Below are 20,000 nucleotides of genomic sequence, written 5' to 3'. Positions count from 1 at the left end.
GCGGCAGTCGCTCCCCGTGGAGAGTGACTGCACGCTCTGGATGGAGGAGCGGCGGCTGGGGGGTCCGGTGCCCCCAAGGCTCCCCTCTCAGATCGCTAGAGAAGGCTTTCTCACCGAGGGCGCATCGCCCCCCACCCAGCGTGCCCCGTTCAGGCCTACGGAAGCCCGCCGACGTGTACGCCAGCGCTCGGCTGGGCAGGAGGGGTCTGCGGTAGGGGTAAGCAGCGGGCCAAGAAGCGAGCGTTCGCGGTCGGGACCGGGGAGAGCCCGTGCGTGCCACCTCGCGAGGAGACGCACCCAAGACCGCGTGGGGACGGGACAGACGCCCGCCCCCACCGGCACATCACCCGGCCCCACCACGATCGCTCCCACGCCCGGGCGCGAACCCCGCTGAGGGGGACCCACCCGGCGTGCGCCCGGCCACGTCAGTCCCCCCCACCCCGGTACAGGGTGAGGACTGACGTTCAGGAGGCGGCCCCGGCCCCACCGAGGGTGGGGAGCGGCCACGCCTCGCTCACCGTCTCGACCCCTCCCCCACGCCTCAAGAGAGGCGCTCGGGAGACACGACCACCGCAGGGGTTACCCGAGAGGACTCGCTGGGGGACGGGAAGCGATGCCGCCGCTCGGCCTCGGGCACCTGAGGGACAACCTGGAGCGCTCCAGGGGCACCGCAGAGGACCAAGGCGAGACACGCTCACACCCCGACGAGGGGGTACGTGGCGTGGCGGCGGGGCAGCCCTCCCCCGCCGCGGGGGAGGGCCGCTCGCGAGACAGGACGCCGAGCAGGCGAGGAGGCGAGAGTGTCTGCCGCGTCGCAAGACCCCGGCCCCGCCGACACCACAAGGCACGGGAGACCGAGGTCGGGCCGGAGACCGCACCCCTGCCTCCCCCCCCGCCACCCACGGGCGGCAGAGGAGAGGCGAGGGGCCCGCAGGCAGAACGAGAAGAGAAGCCACGTTCGCCATGAACGTCCCCGTCCCTCGTCTGGCGCGGCTTAGGCCCGGCCCGGGGGAGCATGACTTCACCACATCGGTCAGGTGAGTGAATGAGTGAGTGAGTGAGCGAGCGAGCGAGCGAGCCATGTGGGGCAGGGAGGCCCCAGAGGGGAGGGCCCGGCGAGGACAACCACCAGAGGGGCCTGCTTCAGCCTCGCCAGGCGCCACCCACTCCTCGGTCCTCTCCGAGGAGAGCGGCCAACGACCCCAGGCGGGGAATGCCTGACACGCGGCACGGAGCCTACGGGGGTGGGGTCGCGCCGGCCACCACCGGGTGCCTGCGGCGGGGAGCGCACGGGGTAAAAGACCCACGCCGCCACCTCACCCCACCGCCCTCGGGCCACCAGAGACCGGAGGTGGCACCACGGGCCACGTCAGCCGGACGCACACACGAGAGCCGGCGCGCAGGCCCGGGCGGGCGGCTCAAGTGTCAGAAGCGGAGTCGGCTACCAGGCCAGGGCTCACGCAGAGAGAAGCCCAGAGCCCCGCACGCGTCCGGAGACCCAACACTCGGTGACAGACACCGAGGAAGACCGTGTCAGCACCTATCTGCTGGCAGAAAATGCCCAACACGACAGGAAAAATGACAGCGCCCAGAAACGGGGCGGGTCCACGATTTGCAAGGGGGGACCCCGGGACCTCGGTCCGGCCACCTGCCCCCAGCCCTACCCCCATAAATGGCAGCCCCGAAGCTCTCGGGGGCCATCTGATCGACCGGGGTGGGGGGGGTTTGGTAGGGGGAGGGGAGAGGGGAGGGGGATTAGGAGGAGGCTTAGGAGGAGGAGTGGGAATGGGAATGGGAATGGGAATGGGAATGGGAATGGGAATGGGAAGGGACGAGAGGGAGACGGGATCAGGCCGGGGACGCCCTGCCCTTTTCTCGCCCGCGTGGCCGGGGACTCGGGGAGATGCCACAGAGGCGCCTCCGACGAGAGGGCCCCCCACGAGGGACCGCTCCCGAGCACCGGGCCCCGGGCCCCGGGCCGGGGAAAGCCTGCCTCCCCCACATCCCTCGCAGGACGCCCCCGTGCCGGTCCCCGAGTCCGGATGAAGTCTCGGTCCCTCCAACGCCACCAGAACCCACGCGGGCAGGCTTACGGGCCGGGGGGCACCCCCTCCCAGGCCTCCCGCGCCAACAGGGGCCGGCCCAGCCACGTCTCCGGATCCATCGGGACTCAGAAAACATTTCATCCAAGGAGGCGCCTCCGACGACCGGGAACCCCAGCGCGCCCGTCCACGGCCTCACCGCACTGGGCCCGGGCCGCTCCTCGCCTCAGGAGCAGTCGTCCAAGGGACGCAGACGAGGGCCTGACCACCTAGCCGCCGGCGGCCCGGGCGCGGGACACTCTCTCCCTTTCCCCCGCGGCGGCAAGGCGCAGGCCGTGTCCGATCGGCTCGGGTCGGTCTCCGCGGCTGGAGGGGCACAGGCGGATGCTGGTCGACCAGGCCAGGCCACACGGCTCCCCCCGGCACACGAGATCCCGGGAGCGCGGCGACAGTCACCCCCTCATCATCCTGCGAGTCCAATCTGCGCCGAGAGCAGGACGCGCCCGCGGCTCAGCGCCACGGGGACTGTCACCGCCGGTGTCGCCAGCCTCCCCGAAGTCTGCCTCGGGCCCCGCCGCCGAGCCCCATCCCTTGCCGAGGTCGCCGACGCTCGGGAGAAGAGGGACGATCTCAGAGCGGCAGCCAGATGGCGCCCGACAACCGTCGCCAACGTCCCCGGAACGGATCCCGACCGCCGCCGGCCGCCCAAACGCCCGAGCTCGTCCCGGACTGAGGCGCCGGGCGGCCCCGTGGCATCCGCCTCGGAGCCCGCTCACCCTCGTCACGGCACGGCACGGCACGACACGAGGCGACACGACGCGACGCGGCGCGACGCGACCCCGGCAACAGATCAGGGCGGGGAGGACGGAGGGAGCCGGGGTTTGGCAAGACACGGCCGGCCGGGCGGCTGCCGCGAAGGGGACGCGCTCCCCACGCGATTCCCCGGGCGGGGGAGATCACACGGACACGCCGGCGGGGCCGGGGCCGACGCCGCGGGTGGCCCAGAGCGACCAGGACGAGATCCCGGGTTCCCGGGTGGGAGGTTGGGAAGGGGAGGAGGGGAAGAGGGAGGGAAGGCGGGGGCTGGCAAACCGAAACCAGGCGAGCGCTCAGAGAACAACGCAGGAATCGGCTTTGGAGTCCGTCCTCTCGAATGCGGGAGGTCTTTCGAAAGCAGACAGGCAAAGCCCAGAAGCTAGAAAAGAAAGGATGAAGACCGCGAACCCCATCGAAGCGGAAAGAGAAATCGATCTCGGCACAGATCGCGACAAAGCCCAAAGACAACAAACGGGCGCGTGGGGAAAACGCACTCGCGGTCGGTCGTGAGAACACGGACGTCAGCACGGCTGACCACAACCGCAGGAAGGAGGAGGGAAAACAAAAAAATGCGGGCGGGGGTTCGGGGGGGCGAGTCGATAGCCACCCGCTCGGTAAATCGAGGTTCAGTGCATCTACACAGAGCAACACTGTGCATGCGCATCCGCGTGTCTGTGTGTGCGTGTGTGTGTCGGTGTGTGTGTTTGACACAGTCAACGTGGACAAGGAAACTGTAGCCCCATCCGAAAAAAAAAAAAAAAAGAAAGAAAAGAAAGAAAGGAAAGAAAGAAAGGAAAGAAAGGAAAGAAAGAAAGGAAAGAAAGGAAAAAGAAAGGAAGAAAGGAAGGAAGGAAGGAAGAAAGGAAGAAAGGAAGGAAGAAAGGAAGGAAGAAAGAAATGAAGAAAGGAAGAAAGAAAGGAAGAAAGGAAGAAAAAGGAAGGAAGGAAGGAAGGAAGGAAGGAAGGAAGAAAGAAGAAAGAAAGAAAGAAAGAAAGAAAGAAAGAAAGAAAGAAAGAAAGAAAGAAAGAAAGAAAGAAAGAAAGAAAGAAAGAAAGAAAGAAAGAAAGGAAACATGAAAACAAACGACAAAACCCACCACCAAAGGGAAATCAAGCTGTAGAACTACTCTGGGGTTTAAAAACAAAAACAAAAACACCGTAGAAAAAGCACAACCGCAGCCCATCAGGGGTTCCTCTCCTCAACAGTCCAAGAACTCGGTCAACTCCACCTCCTAGAAGCCAGAAAACCAGGGATGAAACACGTGCAGGAGACCCAAACGGACGTTTTCAGTTTAAAAGGAAAAAAAAAAATTATTTTTTTCCTCCCCCAAATGGGGGAGGGGGCGAGGGGGAGGATGGAGCGTAGAACTCAGCGGCAGAGTGCCTGCCCAGCACGCGCGAGGTCCAGGGTTCGATCTTCAGGACTTCCGTTCAAGTCAATAAGGAAGTCGGTAAGTCAGGCAATCACTAAGTCAGGCAACAAACCAGCAAAAGAAACGAATTACCTCCCCTCCCCGAATAAACAAACAACCACCGAAAGCAACAACAGCAGCAAGAACCAAAAAAAAAAGGCCTAAATAAATAAATGTAAGTAAGTAAGTAAATAAATAAGTAAGTAAACAAACGAACACAATTTAAAAAAGGGGAAAACGCACACATTTCCGTTTCCAAGAGATATCCGGACAGGCCCAGAACCTGGAATCTCGACAGCAAGTTCCAAAAACAAGCAGAAAGTGCCTGCTCCTGACGGAACACGTGATAGAGACCACCGTTCGAGATGGGGCCGGGTGGGCGGGCTGGCAGGCGGACACAGAGCTCTCGACTCATACCTGACAGACTCCGCTCTCCGACGGAAGACAGAAGGCAACACGGAACAGGGGTTGGTGGTGGGGGCGAGGGGGAGAGGGCGAAACGGAGGTGGAGGAAAGCCATTAGGGAAAACAGGACAGAAGTCCCTCAAAACATTCCACAGAAAACTCCTGGAAGACCCGGCAGTTCCACTACGGGCCCGCGGATGGACGAATGGACAGTGCCACGTGGTCTGGAGAGACCTACACCTAGAGGGGATGATGTTAACTAAGTGACTTAAGTTCGAGAGGGATGTTGTCACTTCGAGGCAGAATCCCCAAGACAATACGCAGGAACACATGCAAGGAAGCTGAAACAGGCTCATGGATACCAAGAAGGAACAATGAGTGCAATGGGTGAGGGAGAGGAAAAAGTACAAGCTTCCAGTTAACTCCAATTAATAAATACACAAATTACGGGAGGTCATGGACAGCAGGGCGAGTAGAGTCAATCCATACTATTGTCATGACGCTGTCCGGTGACTGATCCGTAACCAGACTCATCACGGTGATCATCGTGGAACATGGAAGAATCCCGAATCGCTATGTTGGACACGTGAAAACGGACATCCCCTTGTCAGGTCAATTATGAGAGACAGTAGGAGAGAGAGAGACAGAGAGAGAGAGAGAGAGAGAGAGGGAAAATTCTCACTGTCTTACCGGAAAAAAAAAAAAAAAAAAAAAAAAAGAGTTCAGTGAGATAAAGAGTGGATGTAGGTGAGGGCAATAGGTGGAGGAGATGAAAACCACGACGGCGACACATGTGCGGCATCCCACACGGTGGCAGTGCAGTGTGATCCTATGCATGCTCAGCCGTCTCCTAGCCACCTCCAAGTTGACATCCAGGGTCATCCTTTTAGGTTTCGTGGCTGCACTTTCGTCTGTCTCGGGCAATACTCTCCCTTGATTTTCCATGGGGGAAGGGAGGTGGGGTGGCCAGGCGGGCCACACCACGACACACCGCGTCGCGCGTGACCTGGAAAACAGATACACACCCGCCCACCACCCACGGGCTCCGAAATCGGTCACTGGTCACGACGCACACTTCGTCGGTCCCTTACGGAGCGATGGCGGACCAAACAGGCAGCGGCCAACTTTGTCGTGCACACAATGACGGTTCGTCCCTCGTGGAAACAAACTGATGACGAGACAGCGTGGTCAGGGGGCGGGTGTCCTTTCAGGAAGACAGAGTCATTGAAAGTCCCGCACACGGGAACTGTGCCAAGGGAGATCTCCATCACCCTACCCAACCCTGATCCAAATTCTCGTTCGGGCAGCTAAGGGTCAAGGTCAAAGTTTCTTTCTTCCCGGGGCAGGGGTCCTTTTGGGCCTCGATGGTTGTTCAACTGGAGAGATCACCCTTGGGCTGCATATACACTTCGGGGTGGTCCATAGGGTTCCACGACAGTCCCGCCACCAGGCAGGTGGTTCCACCTGATGAAACCGGTCTGGTCTTTCGTTCCAGGAAGACAAAGGTCCGTGGCTGAAGCCAACGAGAAACCCAGGGTGTGAGTCCGGAGCGCCACCAGTCAGGAAGATGTCTAGGCGTCGGGCTCGAAGAGGCTCGGGTGGCCTGAAAAACGCATGCGGGTTCAGGTCCACTTTCTGAGTGGCCTCCACAGCAACGGGCAGGAGGAGGGTCTCGAGAGGGGACACGGCAGTGACCTCTCTCCAGCGGATGTCCAGCTGCTCAGCCCGGCTCGGCGGGGCTTCAGGGAAAGGGCGGCTTTGGTTCTCGAGGATGCCAAGTCCAAAGCGGGAGAACCATGGGCAACGGGAGTCGGAAGAGCGTTGGCCAACCATCGGAGAAAACTCGAAGCACGCGTGACGTGGCCCAGCGCATCAGTGGAAGGCGGGGCGGGGCGGGGAGGGGGAGGGTGGCGGGAAGCACGCAAAGATGATGACACAGAACCGCATTCTCATCTCTATCACGCTGTACGAGAGTTTCCACTGAGACATGCTCCCCTTCCCCTGGTCTCTCCAAGGACGCGCATTTCTACCAAAAAATCACCCCCATTCAGACTTGTCGGCTGGCCAGATCAGCATACTTCCATGAAATTCGGCCTGAAGAGGGACAGACGTCCACGAAGCATAGCCATCGCCCCTAGAGGCTCTCGGACACCCGCTCTGCTGGAACGTTTCCTAAGGACGGCAGACGAAGACGGTCTCCACATGCTTTCCAGGAGACGTTCCTCAGAACGAGACCGTGACAGTTCCGAAGCCCGAATCGGTCACAGCAAATGTTCACGAGGAAGTCACGGTGAACCATCTGGGACACCAGTCTTTCCCAACCGGTCCACGTAGGGACACGATTTGGTCCTAGCCAGAAACAGACACTTTCTCCTCACAGCATCCTTTTATTTTCATTTAAATTAATTTATTTTATTTTATTTTATTTTATTTTATTTTATTTTATTTTATTGTTTCATTTTGTTTTGTTGTATTGTATTGTATTGTATTGTATTGTATTGTATTGTATTGTATTGTATTGTATTGTATTGTATGTTTACATATGTACGTATGTAAGTAAGTATGTATGTATTCCGGTCTGTCTGTCTGTCTGTAGGTCCATCCATCCTCCGAAGGTATACCAGTCATGTCGGCCAACACACTGACAGATCTCGAGTCTTTTCTGTCAGAAAGATATTAAAGCACGTCCCCTTCGACTCATGGAGCCAGGAACGAACGCTTCCGTATCTCATCTTCTTTGGAAACGATCTAAACATTCCAGGGACGTTGCCAGATGCTTCAGTTGCAAGGGACCAAAAACTACGTGGAGGAGGCACCAATTTTTCAGAGATAGACCGCCTCCCCCCCACACACACACACTACCCCCTCGGACTGCTTGGGGTGTGAACACTTCCTGAGACTTGAGACCGAGCCAACCATCGCTCCCAGACTCTTTTTTTTTTTTTTTCCTGGCTGACACGTTTTATGACAGAGATAACCCACAGGAACTTAATGGATTCGGGGTAAACCTAGGGAGGCGAAAAGTTTCACCTCGAATGCTGCTCGTCACAATCAAGACATGGCTCTTTTCACGAGACCGATCCCTTGACATTTGCTTTTCTGGATGAAAGGATCTGTCCTAGATCATGTCAACCTGAAGGAAAACATTTGGGTTCCTTCCTGTTCGCATTCCCTGCCTGCATGTTCCCTTGAAAACCAGTTCCATAGAGCTCTTTCATGAATGAACTCTGGCAAGTGTATGTGGAGGAAGAAACATGCCAGGCCTACAAGCCGGGGACATACACAAGTGCCTACATGCATACATGCATACATGGGACCGGGCCCTTTCCAGATCCTTGGACGGCAGTACCATAGAAATGAGGATGGCTTCCACAAGACTCTCAGGCAAGCCAAGCTCTTTTGCGAAAGCGATAGCTTGTGCACAAAGGAGAAGGTGGCATGAGGGGAGAGGGAGGGGGAGTGCCAGCTCCCTGAGCAGCAGGGGCCATGCTTTTCTACCTAAAGGAAGGGCTTTGTCTCAGGATCACTGATCACTTCCATAAATCATCCGATATCTTGGATCGGCCGCAGGCGGCTCCAGGGTGAAGAGCCATCGCCCCAGGCTCTGTGGGGAATAGAGAAGACTTCCGTGAGGGGAAAGAAACGCATGAGAATTTTCTGCAAGAAAGCTCAGGAACAGATAATGTAAACACGGAGAGTTGAGCTTCCTGTCTCGTGACAACTAGGTCTACTGGGTCATGTCACAGAGAGCAAGCGAATCCTTTATTCCCCTGAGCCTTTTTCTTTTTCTTTCTCTATCTTTCTTTGTTCTTTGTTCCCTTTAGAGTGTGTGTGTGTGTGTGTGTGTGTGTGTGTGTGTGTGTATGTGTGTGTGTCTGTGTCTGTGTGTGTGTGTGTGTGTGTGTGTGTGTCTGTGTGTGTCTCTGAAACTCAGGTACTGCCCTGTCTCATACAGACGAGACCAGCAGATCGACATGACCAGAGATTTTGTAGCTTTCATTTAAAAACTATAGGTCACTCACGAGTCGGGTAGGACGGGTGCTGTGTCCAGCGCAGCTCCGGACCGTGTCTGAGGACGGGCGACGCAAGAATTAAGAAACAAAGAGACCAAGTAAAGGGCGAAAATGGGACCAGGGGACTCAAGGTCTCGTGGATCTAGAGTGCCAAAAGCCTGGTCGACATCCTGTTTATTGGGAGTATACGGCTCAGGGAAAAAAAAAAAAAAGAAATGCGATCAAAGAGGTGGGGCTTTAGATATTTCATGCCAGAAGCACGAAGTTCTGCTTGCTGGCTAACTGATTCATTTCAGGCCTATCCCTTCCAGGAACAATCACCCTCCTCGGGGGATGCAAAATTTCTAAGTGTATCCTGTGATTGCCTCTGGGACATCTCGAGATAGCAAATATTTCCCTGGGGTTAAACCACATGCTTTCCTGCCAGAACCAAGTTCTGTTAATGGATGATCTGGCTTCCCATGACCATCCATTGTTTTACCCTAAGGAAATATCTGCCATCTGTTGCGCCCTCACGGTCAATCTCAGGATTGCCCCTCACACAATTTCTTGAGCATCATACATGTTATAGGTCATCGACTGTGTAAAACATGAAAACAAAGCAGGCGTGTGCATTTTTAAGCAAGTAAGTGTGAATGTAAGATTTTACGCTCATGGAAATGCTGGTGCAGCTTGGTTTCTAGTTGCTGGTTCTCCAGCAGCTTGTTTCCCAGCAGACGCGTAGGACACTAGAGAACCCACTCACTCAGAAAGAACCGATGGGACGGGTAAGGTTTTTCGGCTCGGAGGGTGAAAGCTTTTAAACTCTGTGTGGAAAAAAGACGTTTCAGGTGTATATTTCTCCTTAAGAAGGCTGCGAATTAGAGTTTCGACGAGGGAGACCATGCAGCAGTGTGTACGTTTAAAAAGGCCTCCGCGTGCCCCTCCCCACCCTTTTTTGTTTGTTTGTTTCTTCCATTCGGTTTCAGGTTCTACCTGATTCAGCCCCCTGGCCTCAGTCTCAGGCCACTGTGGGCTATGCAGACAGACGTTTCTGACGTTGTCGAGATGGACAAGATAAGGAGGGTTCCCCCCAGAGAACTGGGCCGCTGCTTCTATGAGATCAAAAAGCTGACCTACTCATCCAGTTCTATGTTTAGAAATTTGCTCCTTTCTGGGAAAGCGTAGAGCTCTGCGGTAGAGTGCGTGCTCAGCATGCACAAGGCCTTGGGCTCAGTCCCCAGTACCACCACTGAAAACGTATAATAAATCTAAATAATTAATTGAAACGTAGATAAAGACACCTAATGACCCGTCCCCCCTCCAAAAAGATAAAAACTTCTTGTTAAAAAATTTTTTTTTATTTTATTTTTTTATTTTTTTAGTTAAAAAGGCAGGAGGAGGACGAGGACGAGGACGAGGACGAGGACGAGGAGGACGAGGATGAGGAGGAGAAATTAGCTTCTTTCCAACAAGGAGATTTCCAGGTCAAATGGAGAGCCAAATATTTCTATGTTCTAAAACTTCAGCTTTCCACGTATCCTGGCGTCAAAACGTCGGCACGGGTAAAGATTGTTCATCATTCTGTGACTATGCACTTCCTGCATTTTGGAGTGTTCATCTGTCCTTTCTCTTAGGAATAGATGATCATCAGAAATAGCAGTTCTGTTGATTAAACCCCCTTTTAACATATCGTTGTTTCCTGGTCACTAAAGTTACCTAATAATCACTTCACAGTCTATGGAAGTCAAATCATTGTGCTGTACACCTGAAACTGATAGAGGGCTGTATGTCAAACCTATGTCAATAAAACTGAAAAAAGAAAAGAAGAAGAAGAAAAGAAAAGTCTGCTTGCTCGGGGCATCCGGTAAAGGCCCTCTTTCTGAGCGCACAAGTCAACCTCGGGCCGATTCACCCTGTCCCTGAAGAAGGGCAAAAATCCTCCACTCTATCTCCCGTTAGGTCCCGGACACTAGCCAGAGTTCCTCCTCCCTCAACCCCCACCCCGTTCCTGCGTCACACTGTGTGGGCTCAGGCACACAACCTATCGCTTTCCTTTAGCGTGTGGAATGAATATCGCCCGAAGGGAATTTCCTTTGTTGTCGTTTAAATAAACTGACGTGTTAATAAGCGCTCTGGAGGGACACATTCCCTTTGACCTGATCAGCCATAGTGACATCCCATGACCCAGGAGTGTACAATATCATGGATTGGAAAGGATCTTAGAATTCAGAAATCATGGTGACGTGGGTCTGATGACCTAGCTGGCTCCATACAAACCAAGAGATGAAGGTGCCCAACGTTTTCACTCGATGCTGCCTAAGTTCTTGACAGTCACTTTAAAAAAGGAAAAGGAAAATTTGCATGGCACGCTTAGTTTTGAGAATGCTATCTGACTGCATGGTGGAACGCAAGGAAAAGCCGTGACGCTCGCCCACGGTATCGAGAGAAACGCAGAACCGTGTTTCTGGTAGCTTTCTTCACCGCTGCGCAAAGGCGGGAGCGACCGCTACCTCACGCAGAGGAGGAGAGGACGGGTTTCTCGGCCCCGTCACGCAATGCCAGGCAGAAGAAGCCTTCTCCGATGAGACAGAAGCGTGTCAAAGCGCATCCCTGCGTCGAAGGCTTCGGTTTCCCGGGGAAGGGGGTCGAGCCGAGGGACCCAGGCCCCCACGTCAGTCAGTCTTTCACTGGATTCACTGGCCTCGCTGTCACTCCTCAGCGATGGCCCCTCAGATTGCTCTCGTGTGTCTTTACCTTCTGGCTTTAGGAAGGACTTTAAACTTCGGCTGAGGGGCGGGACACCCAGAAGGGTTCTTTCAGTTCACCCCATCTTAGGTATTGTCATATCCAACACGTTGGTTTTCATCCCATCGTGGACCTACCTACCGGAGAGTTTCGCTGCTTAAAAGTCCCCTGTGCTCCACCTATTCATCAACAACCCCCCGCCACAACACACACACACCCGCACACACACACACCCACACAGACAACCTTCACCACCACCACCCCCGACCCCACTCATCTTTTCACCCTCTCTGGGGCTTTTGCCCTTTTGAGAATGAATGTCATCCAGAGCCGGTACCCTACAGGATGCCACCTTTTCAGATTGGCTTCTTTCAGGGAGTCAGGGGCACGCAGAAACGGCCCCGCCTGTCTCCCACAGGTCTCTCGGCTCCACGGGTCCCTGGTTTCCTTTTTAGAGCCAAATCACATGCTGTGGCACGGACCTAGCCCGGGCTACGTGTCCCTTCACCTCTTGAAGGACGCGTCTGTCCCGGTCGCCTCCACGGTTCCGGCAGTGATGAAGCAAGCCCCTCCACACCCCACCCCCACCCCCACCCCGCCCACCGTCCAGGTCCGTCCGCGTTCAGGTTTCCGCGTGGACGGAGCCCCGAGGGCTAGGCCTCAGGGTGAGAGTGGTATGGCGGGTGGCAGGTGGCGCACTGAAGGGTCCCAAATCCGGAGGATGCCGGCAAGGAAGGTCGCCAGGTCAAAACCTTCCTTCCCTCCCTCCGTCTCCTTAGGGTGGATGGCTGGGCCCGTGAATTCAGAGAGGACACGAGACACATGCTGTGAGCCGAGATTTCCAAGCCAGGAGACCTGGTGGAGGGTAAAGAAACGAGTTGATTGGGGGGGGCGGGGGCGATGGGGGGGGGCTCTTAGGACTGCAGCCCAGGAGACACAGATGCAAGAAAGAAGCACTGGAAGTGTGTGTCATCAGACTACCCCACGGGGCAAGTGGAGAAGGGGAAACGAAAGAAAACACACCACAAGAGCAAGGCGGGAACTTTGAAACGACCAGGCTGCGGCTAGCAGCTGCTGGCAGATTTGTTTTTGAAACCGGTTGGTGGTGCCCTTGAGCTTGATACAGTTCTGACCACTCATGCCCCCCCTCCCCCCATTGATGCCGGTGTCGGGACCCAGGGGAGGCCACCCCAAACATGTATGTGCCTCCGTGGCACACGGATGGGTTAGAAATGAGAGTGACCGAAGAAGCCGAGGGGCCAGCAGACGCAAGAGGGACCCTCAGACTCTTCTTTCTGTCTCCCTGAAAGCGGGAAATCGATCACTTCCGTGGAGGGTGCCCTCCCTGCATCTGGACTTAGGAAAACACCCTGATCACCCACTGAGAGCCTTCAGGCCCCGGAAGCCTAGAGAAACCAACCAACCTCGTGACTTCTTTCAGGGGCTTCCCCCCCTCCCCAAAACCCAAACTCCGTCTCGATTCTTCACGGACGGGTCACCCAAAACCAAAGGCTCTCAGCCCGGCCCATTTCGCACAAAGGGCTGATTTCTTGTCCTAAAACGGAGAAAAGCTGCCTGCTTCGGGGACACATGAGTGCTTGAATGAAAGACAGTAGGTTCCCTGTCGCTCCTGCTCAACGATCCGTCTGGGGTCCATTTTTGGATCAGTCCAGCCCAGAGAACTCAAGATGTGTAGAGGGAGGGGACAACGTCCCCCTCCCTGAAACAGGACTATGTCTGCAACAAAGTTCCTCCCACTGGCCGTCCAGCTCCATTTTGGATGACTGAATCCTGGTTCACCTCATTTGGGTGTTTTGTTTTTGTTTCTGTTTCTGTTTTTGTTTTTGTTTTTGATTAATAGACTTTATTTCCTAGAGCAGTTTCAGGCTCACAGCAGAATTGAGCAGAAAATACAGAGAGTTCTCACATAGCCCTCCCCACCCACACATATATCCTCCACTCCCCTCAACATCTCTCATCAGTGTGGCCTATTTGGTAAAACTGATGATCCGACATGGACACGTTATTATCCATCAAAGTCCATAGTTTACAGGACGGTTCACTCTTGAGGTTGTACGTTCTATGGGTTTTGACAAATGTACAATGACATGCAGCCACCACTATGGTATCCTACAGAATAATTTCATCGCCTTAAAAATCCCTCACGCTGCATCTGTTCATTCCTCCTTCCCTCCCTCTCCCCAAACCCCTGGATACCATGATCTTTTGATTGTTTCTAGAGCTTTGCCTTTTCCAGGATGTCATTTGGTTGGAATTGTACAGTTGGTAACAATTTTCAGACCGGTTTCTTTGATTTAGTAAGATGTCTTTTAAGTTTCTTCCATGTCTTTCACGGCTTGATAGCTAATTTCCTTGTCTTTCGTTCTTTTTTATTTATTTATTTTTTTAAAATGTTTTTACTGCACATATATTTTTAATTTACATATATGTACTGTTCATTGTTTCCAGGAAGGTTTAGAGCTTTAGCTTTTTAAACTTACATACTTATCAAAGGAATAAAGCCAACCACAAAAGAAGAATGAATTCAAAAAGATACACACACCCTGCTATTAGCAGCAACATCATTTATGATTGCCAAGATACGGAAGCATCCTAAGTGCACATCAATATTTGAATAGATAAAGAAGAGGGGACACACACACACACACACACACACACACACACACACACACATACACACACGTAATGGAATACAATTCACCCATGAGAAAGAAGGATATTTTGCCATTTGTGGCCCTTCCTTTCCTTTTTTTTTTTTCCCCCCTCCACTTTAAAAACCAGAATTTTATAACTGGGATAAACACTTCCATTGAGTCAAAAACAGTAAAATGCCTAGAAATAAACTTAATCGAGGAGGTTATCTATACTCCAGAATCTGAAATGACACAAAGAAATGGAAAGATGCCTTGTGCTCTTGCATTGGAAGAATCAATACTATCAACATGGCCACACTATCCAAAGCAAACCGCAGGTTCCATGCAACCCCTGTCAAAATACTCACGACATTCCTCACAGAACTAGAACAAACAATTTCAAAATTTTTAAGGAACAACGGAAGACCCTAAACAGGCAAAGCAATCTTTCGAAGGTCTCCTCTCCCTCCCTCCCTCCCTCCCTCCCTCCCTCCCTCTCTCTCTCTCTCTCTTTCTCTCTCTCTCTCTCTCTCTCTCTCTCTCTCTCTCCCTCCCCCCCTCTCTCCCCCCCTCTCTCTCCCTCTCTCCCCCCCTCCCTTTCTCTGTCATCTTTTTGTTCTCTTTTCTTAGGATTTGATGACTTGAGACCATCCTTTATCATTCCTTGTAAAGCCGGCTTGATGGTGCTGAAATCTTGTAGCTTTTGTTTATCTGTGAAGCTTTTGATTTCTCCCTCAAATCTGAACGAGAGCCTTGCTGAATAGAGTATTCTTACCTGTCAGTTTTTCCCTTTCATCACTTTAAGTATGTTGTGCCACCCACTTCTGGCCTGTAGAGTTTCTGCTGAAAAATCAGCTGATAACCTTACGGGAGTTCCCTTGTATGTTATTTGTTGCTTTTCTCTCGTTCATTTTAATATTTTCTCCTTATCCTTAATTTTGGTCAATTTGATGACGATGTGCCTCGGTGTGTTCCCGTATGGTACTCTCTGCACTTCCACCTCATTTGGTTATTTAAAGGATCTTCAGTCTGTTCAATTCATAGGAGAGAACTTCCACGTGTATTTCTTCTCAGTTTTATGAAACAAAGAAGGACCCAGGAAACTGGCAAAACATAAATGCTTTTCTATTGGGTTGAGCAAAGACAGGCCCTGGCCGGGGACGGGGGGGGGTGCTGGAGGGTCGGGGGGGCGGTGTAGAGAAGGATATAGATCATTGTTAGAGTGCCTGCTTAGCATGCATGATGCCCTGGGTTCAATCCCCAGAACCACCATTAAAATAAATAAATAACCTAATCAAACCCATCCCCCTCCTCCCCCCCCCAAAAAAAAGAAGGAGAAAAGAGTGAGAGACAGAGACAGAGACAGACCATCGGGAAAAGTAGCTGCACTAATACTTCCAAGAAACAGGACAACATAAAGATAATGGAAGAAATGCTGGATAGTGAACAGCCACGGGTGGTTGGCACAGACCCATAGCTTCTGGACTCGCTAAAAAAAAAAAAAAAAAAAAAAAAAAAAAAAAAAGAATATGAGAATCATATGGATCAGGAGATTGGGTCTGAATTTTGTGCCGTTTGACTTGTGCCAGTTACAAAGGTCATGCACAAGGAAGATGACTGGCTACTTTATTGTCTGAAATGAGACACTTGAAAGTGAAAGGAGGTGCTATACAATCGTGCCTGGACTGGGATTTTTCTAAGGGAGCCCAAATCCTTTACAATATATATCATGTTTTCAAAAATGAATATCATTCCTGGACAACATTTAAGCAATTATTTTCTGTGTTATCAGTAAACATTTTTAAAAAATCAGTAAGAAAGGAAGAGGGAGAGAGAAAGAGAGAGAACAGGAGTAACTATACGCGCGCGTGCGTGCATGCATGTGTGTGTGTGTGTGTGTGCGCGCGTGTGCGCGCACGTGTGTTGAGGTGGGGGCCTAAAAGAGGGTGAGGATTCTTTTCATCGAGGTCTGTTTGTACAGAATTCTCTCCTTCTCCGCTTTACACTGTGAAGGAAAAGCCCAGCTGGGATAACAAGCTAAGTCGCAAATCTAAGTGTAACAAGTGTCGGATTACTGATCTGAGTTCTGCTGGGCTAACTCGTAAATCTAAATTAATAAGTGCCGGTTTGCTGATTCCCTGTTCATATTTTGCTAGCCAGCTGGATTTTCAAAGAGACATATCTGGCCTTGAAATGTTGGTTTGCTGCCTCACTGCCTCTACTTTCGTGATAATGATGTTGCTAAAGCTATTGCGTGCCTATTGGCCGAATACCCCAAGCTGGTACTTAACCCTATAAAACCTCACGTGCACGTCTTGGAGGTGCTCAAGGCTTAGGAGCAGAAGCCCCTCTGAGCCCGCCGGCGTAATAAATCTGAGTACTCCAACCCTCCGAGTGGTGCTTGTTTCTTGGCCGGCCTGTCATTTCCATAACAGCACCGTTGACAATAAGAACGTCACTCTCGTTCCGGCATAAAGAAGACATCTGGGGAGGGTGGGGTGGGGGGTGGGGTGTAGATCTATGTTATGTCCTGATTCCAGGAAGGAAAGGGGCAAGGGTCAGCGTGCCCTTCTTTCTGGGGTATCTGTCTGTTCGCTTTTGGTGTTCGGCTGGTTTGGTTATTTCAGCTTTCTGTTTGGTTCCTTTCACAGATCCAGTGGCTCAAAACAGCATTCTGATTTTCTTTTCTCCTGGGGTTTGGTTTTTGATAGGTAGAGGGACAGGGCCCACGCAGGGGTGGGGGTGGGGGGTCACTGTGCCGGAGAAAGGGAGGCGGCTGTGGTGAAATCATCGAGCAGAGGGGATTTCTACGAGAGGGACTCTCCGAAGTGAATGGGGTCCAAGGAGATCAGCAGGGTTTCTGTGTGCTCGTTTGGTTTTGTTCGTGCGTGTGTTTGTTTTTTCTGGACGAGGCCAAAGAACTCTTCAGGTGGAGGTGTGTGTCCAAAGGGTATGACAGGATGGGAGGATGCGGGGCGAGTCAGTCCATGTGCCCAGAAAGAGAGAGAATCTGTCATAGCTGAGACTCAGGCCTTTTTCAGACCTAGGCCCAGGGAGCAGTTCGGCTCCGAGCATTCACGGAGAAGTTCGCCGCCACCTCAGTCCTGTCCCCCACCCCCGCCCTCCCCCACGCCTCAGCCCCCAGTGAAGGAGGAATCATGAAGTGGCCGCACTTAGGCTAAGCCAATTTTTGGCTTTATGCTTACTGCTTGCTTTTAGAACGATCAGCAAACTCGACTGACCAGACACCGCTCCCAGCTCCAGGCCCACTGTTAAAAACAGCTAAAGTTGTCGATTCTAACTGTTTGATTTGACCTTCCTCTGATCGTTCAACTTGACAATCATGTTTGGCGTCTGAGTCTTTCCCCAGGAAGGGAGTCACGGGAGGATAAGCTCAGGAGAACGACCAGCCCCCTCCCACCCCCCACCCCCCTCCCCGAGTTCCTCCGTGGCGCTGGTGCCGCCGGGTGAGTCTGACCAGATAAAGAAGGTCACGGGCTGATGACCTACTAGACCACCAGGAGGTCCCATGTTATCAGACACTCATCCAGATTTAGGAGGAAGTTTCATCAGAGACCCTTGTTGATCATGAGCACCTTTTGTGCTCCCGCCTGTTGTGATTCCCTTTCATGCTCCAACCTGTTCGTCCACAGAAGCATGAAACCCCAACCCCAAGACGGGTTCACAGTTTGGAGGGCACTAGCCTGCTGTGAGTCCCCTTTGCCCAGCAAAGCAATCAAGCTGCCTCTTTTCTTCTAAACTCTAAGACCCTGTCTCTGGGTTATTTGGCTCGTCAGGGACGGGGTGGGGGAGGGCGATCTTTCGGCAACACCCGCAGAAGTTTCCCTGAGTGGCAGGAACCAGCGTGGCCCTCAGGCCTCAGCCCCGCAGGCAGGCAGGCAGGCAGGCAGGCAGGCAGGCAGGCAGGCAGGCAGACAGGCAGGCAGGCAGAGTTGGAGCGACCGTTGGTCCCGCCCCCGCCCGCGCACCACCCCCCCCCGCCCCCGCCGCTGCTTCCGCCGCCGCCGCCGCCACCGCCGCCGCCGCCGCCTCCCAGGCCTTCTCCACCGATCGGTCCCAAATCGACTGACTGTCTCCTGGAAGCGGGGGCGGGGACGTCAGGAGGATCCATTCGGCAGGGCCTCGTTCAATCGCTTCATTCAAATGCAGAAAGCTCTGTGCTCAGGTCAGAGCCTTTGACTTGGCCTCCGGCTCCTCTCTGTTGAACGGCTTTTGTTCTTTGGTTTCAATTTCCCCACCCTTAGGCCACCCCGTCCCAACTGCACGGAGGGAGGCGGGAGGGAGGGGGAGAATCTCGCCTGGTCTCAGGCCAAAGGAGTCCCCTCCTTTTCCTAATCTGGGTAAACCCCACTACACCGTTTGAGAATCATGGAAGGGCATGGAAGCAGACCTCTGACTTGATAGATTCCTCTGGGATGGGAGACTTTAAAAAAACAAAATTCTTTTTCCCCTGCTTCCAGGGAGGCAGAAAGGAGGGCCAGAGTGTTCCTCTTGCCTCGGGCAGTTCTTTGTTTGTTTCTTTCTTTCTTTTGTTAAATCATTTTTTTTTCCTTTTTTTCTTCCAGTTTTATTGAGACAGAGTTGACATACAGCAGTGTATACTTTGGGGGGGGGGCGGGGAGAGGAATTCGATTTTATGTATTTATTTTTGACCGAAGGTACTGGGGATTAAACCCAGGACCTTGTGCTTGCTTGCTAAGCACACAGTCTACCACTGACCTATACCCTCCCCCTTGGCCAGTTGTGAAGTCCCTTTCATTCAGCATAGTCCATCGGGCACATTTTGGGGCAGCCTACTCTGGACCCCAACATTTCCCTATTCTGTAACTTCCCTGGAAGTTTTACACATTAAAAGCTGGGCTGTTGACTGTGCATGTGCGTCCATGCGTGCGTGCGTGCGTGCGTGTGGTGTGGGGGCAGGAGGGAGGGAATAGTTTCCTAGAGGGCCTGCGTTTCATGGACCCAGTTTCTTAGTTCTGAGAACAGGTCTGTTCAAGGAAACAGTTGTAGTATCTCGTCTCAGGAGGCGGTGGTGTCGATGGGCTTCTGAAGCTAGGCCTAGGGAGCAAGCAGTCAGGTATCGCCTAAGAGGCACTTGTGTGGAAAACCAAAGTACAGCACAAAGGTTAATCATTGGAGCAGATGAGAAACCAGATTCAGGGCCGGGAGTAGGGGGTCAGTCTGGTAGGAGATTTCCACACATCGGGGTCATCGAAACGGCTCGAGCAGTTTGAAATGCCTCTGATGATGTCCTGGGGTGTTTGGCTCAACTCTCTGAGCGGCTCCTCCAAAAACAGGCCCTAGGATGGTTTCCACAGGAGCTGTTGTGGCCATTTCTCTGACGTTTACCTCCCGTTGTCCAGCTTCAGTCTGCAGGGCTTCAGGAGACGGAGCATTTTAGTACTCAATGATGCCAAGACAAAAGGGTGAGAGAAAATGGGAAACGTTCGTGGAGATGGTCCTAGGCAGATAGTGGAGGCAACTAGAAGACCTTCAGTCTCCGGGCCGGCTTTCAGGTTGAGACAAAAACCCTAAGGCAAGCGCTTGCTGCCACAGCACATCGACTAACACGGGAACCATCCAGAGAAGATCAGCACGGCCCCTGAACGTGGACGACACACGCACATACGTGAAGCGTTCCGTAGCTTTAGTGATGTCAGTCACCCAGAGGAAGACAGATATCCTATGCCATCACTTCTAGGTGGGATCTGAAAGTAAGTCAAGACACCCATCCATACATAAATAACTCCATTTTAAAAAGACTCCAAGGAACCTATTTACAAACCAGAAACAGACTGGACTCGCAGACATGGAAAAGAAACCGATGGTTAACACAGGGGACAGGGTAGGGTGGAGGAACGGGGGAGGGCAGAGGGATAAATCAGGAGTTTGGGATTAGCAGATATAAAC

The 20,000-nt window shown here is 53.1% G+C and overlaps 1 long non-coding RNA gene and 1 other non-coding gene across 2 annotated transcripts in view; both read left to right on the top strand.

The window, feature by feature from the left end:
• The first annotated feature begins 17,769 nt into the window (after nucleotides 1-17,769).
• The window catches only part of LOC141578419 (uncharacterized), a 4,047-nt gene continuing 1,816 nt past the window's right edge, over nucleotides 17,770-20,000 (top strand). The window contains exon 1 of the long non-coding RNA XR_012508814.1: nucleotides 17,770-20,000. This exon is cut by the window's right edge and continues 944 nt beyond it. This is a non-coding gene — a long non-coding RNA (uncharacterized LOC141578419).
• Nucleotides 19,631-19,739, top strand: LOC141578537 (U6 spliceosomal RNA). Its single transcript, XR_012508911.1, has one exon. It is a non-coding gene; the product is annotated as a U6 spliceosomal RNA (small nuclear RNA).

The sequence above is a fragment of the Camelus bactrianus genome, chromosome 8 (genome assembly GCF_048773025.1).
Source record: "Camelus bactrianus isolate YW-2024 breed Bactrian camel chromosome 8, ASM4877302v1, whole genome shotgun sequence".
In the NCBI taxonomy this organism is placed as follows: domain Eukaryota; kingdom Metazoa; phylum Chordata; class Mammalia; order Artiodactyla; family Camelidae; genus Camelus; species Camelus bactrianus.
This window is presented reverse-complemented; position numbering and strand designations above follow the sequence as displayed.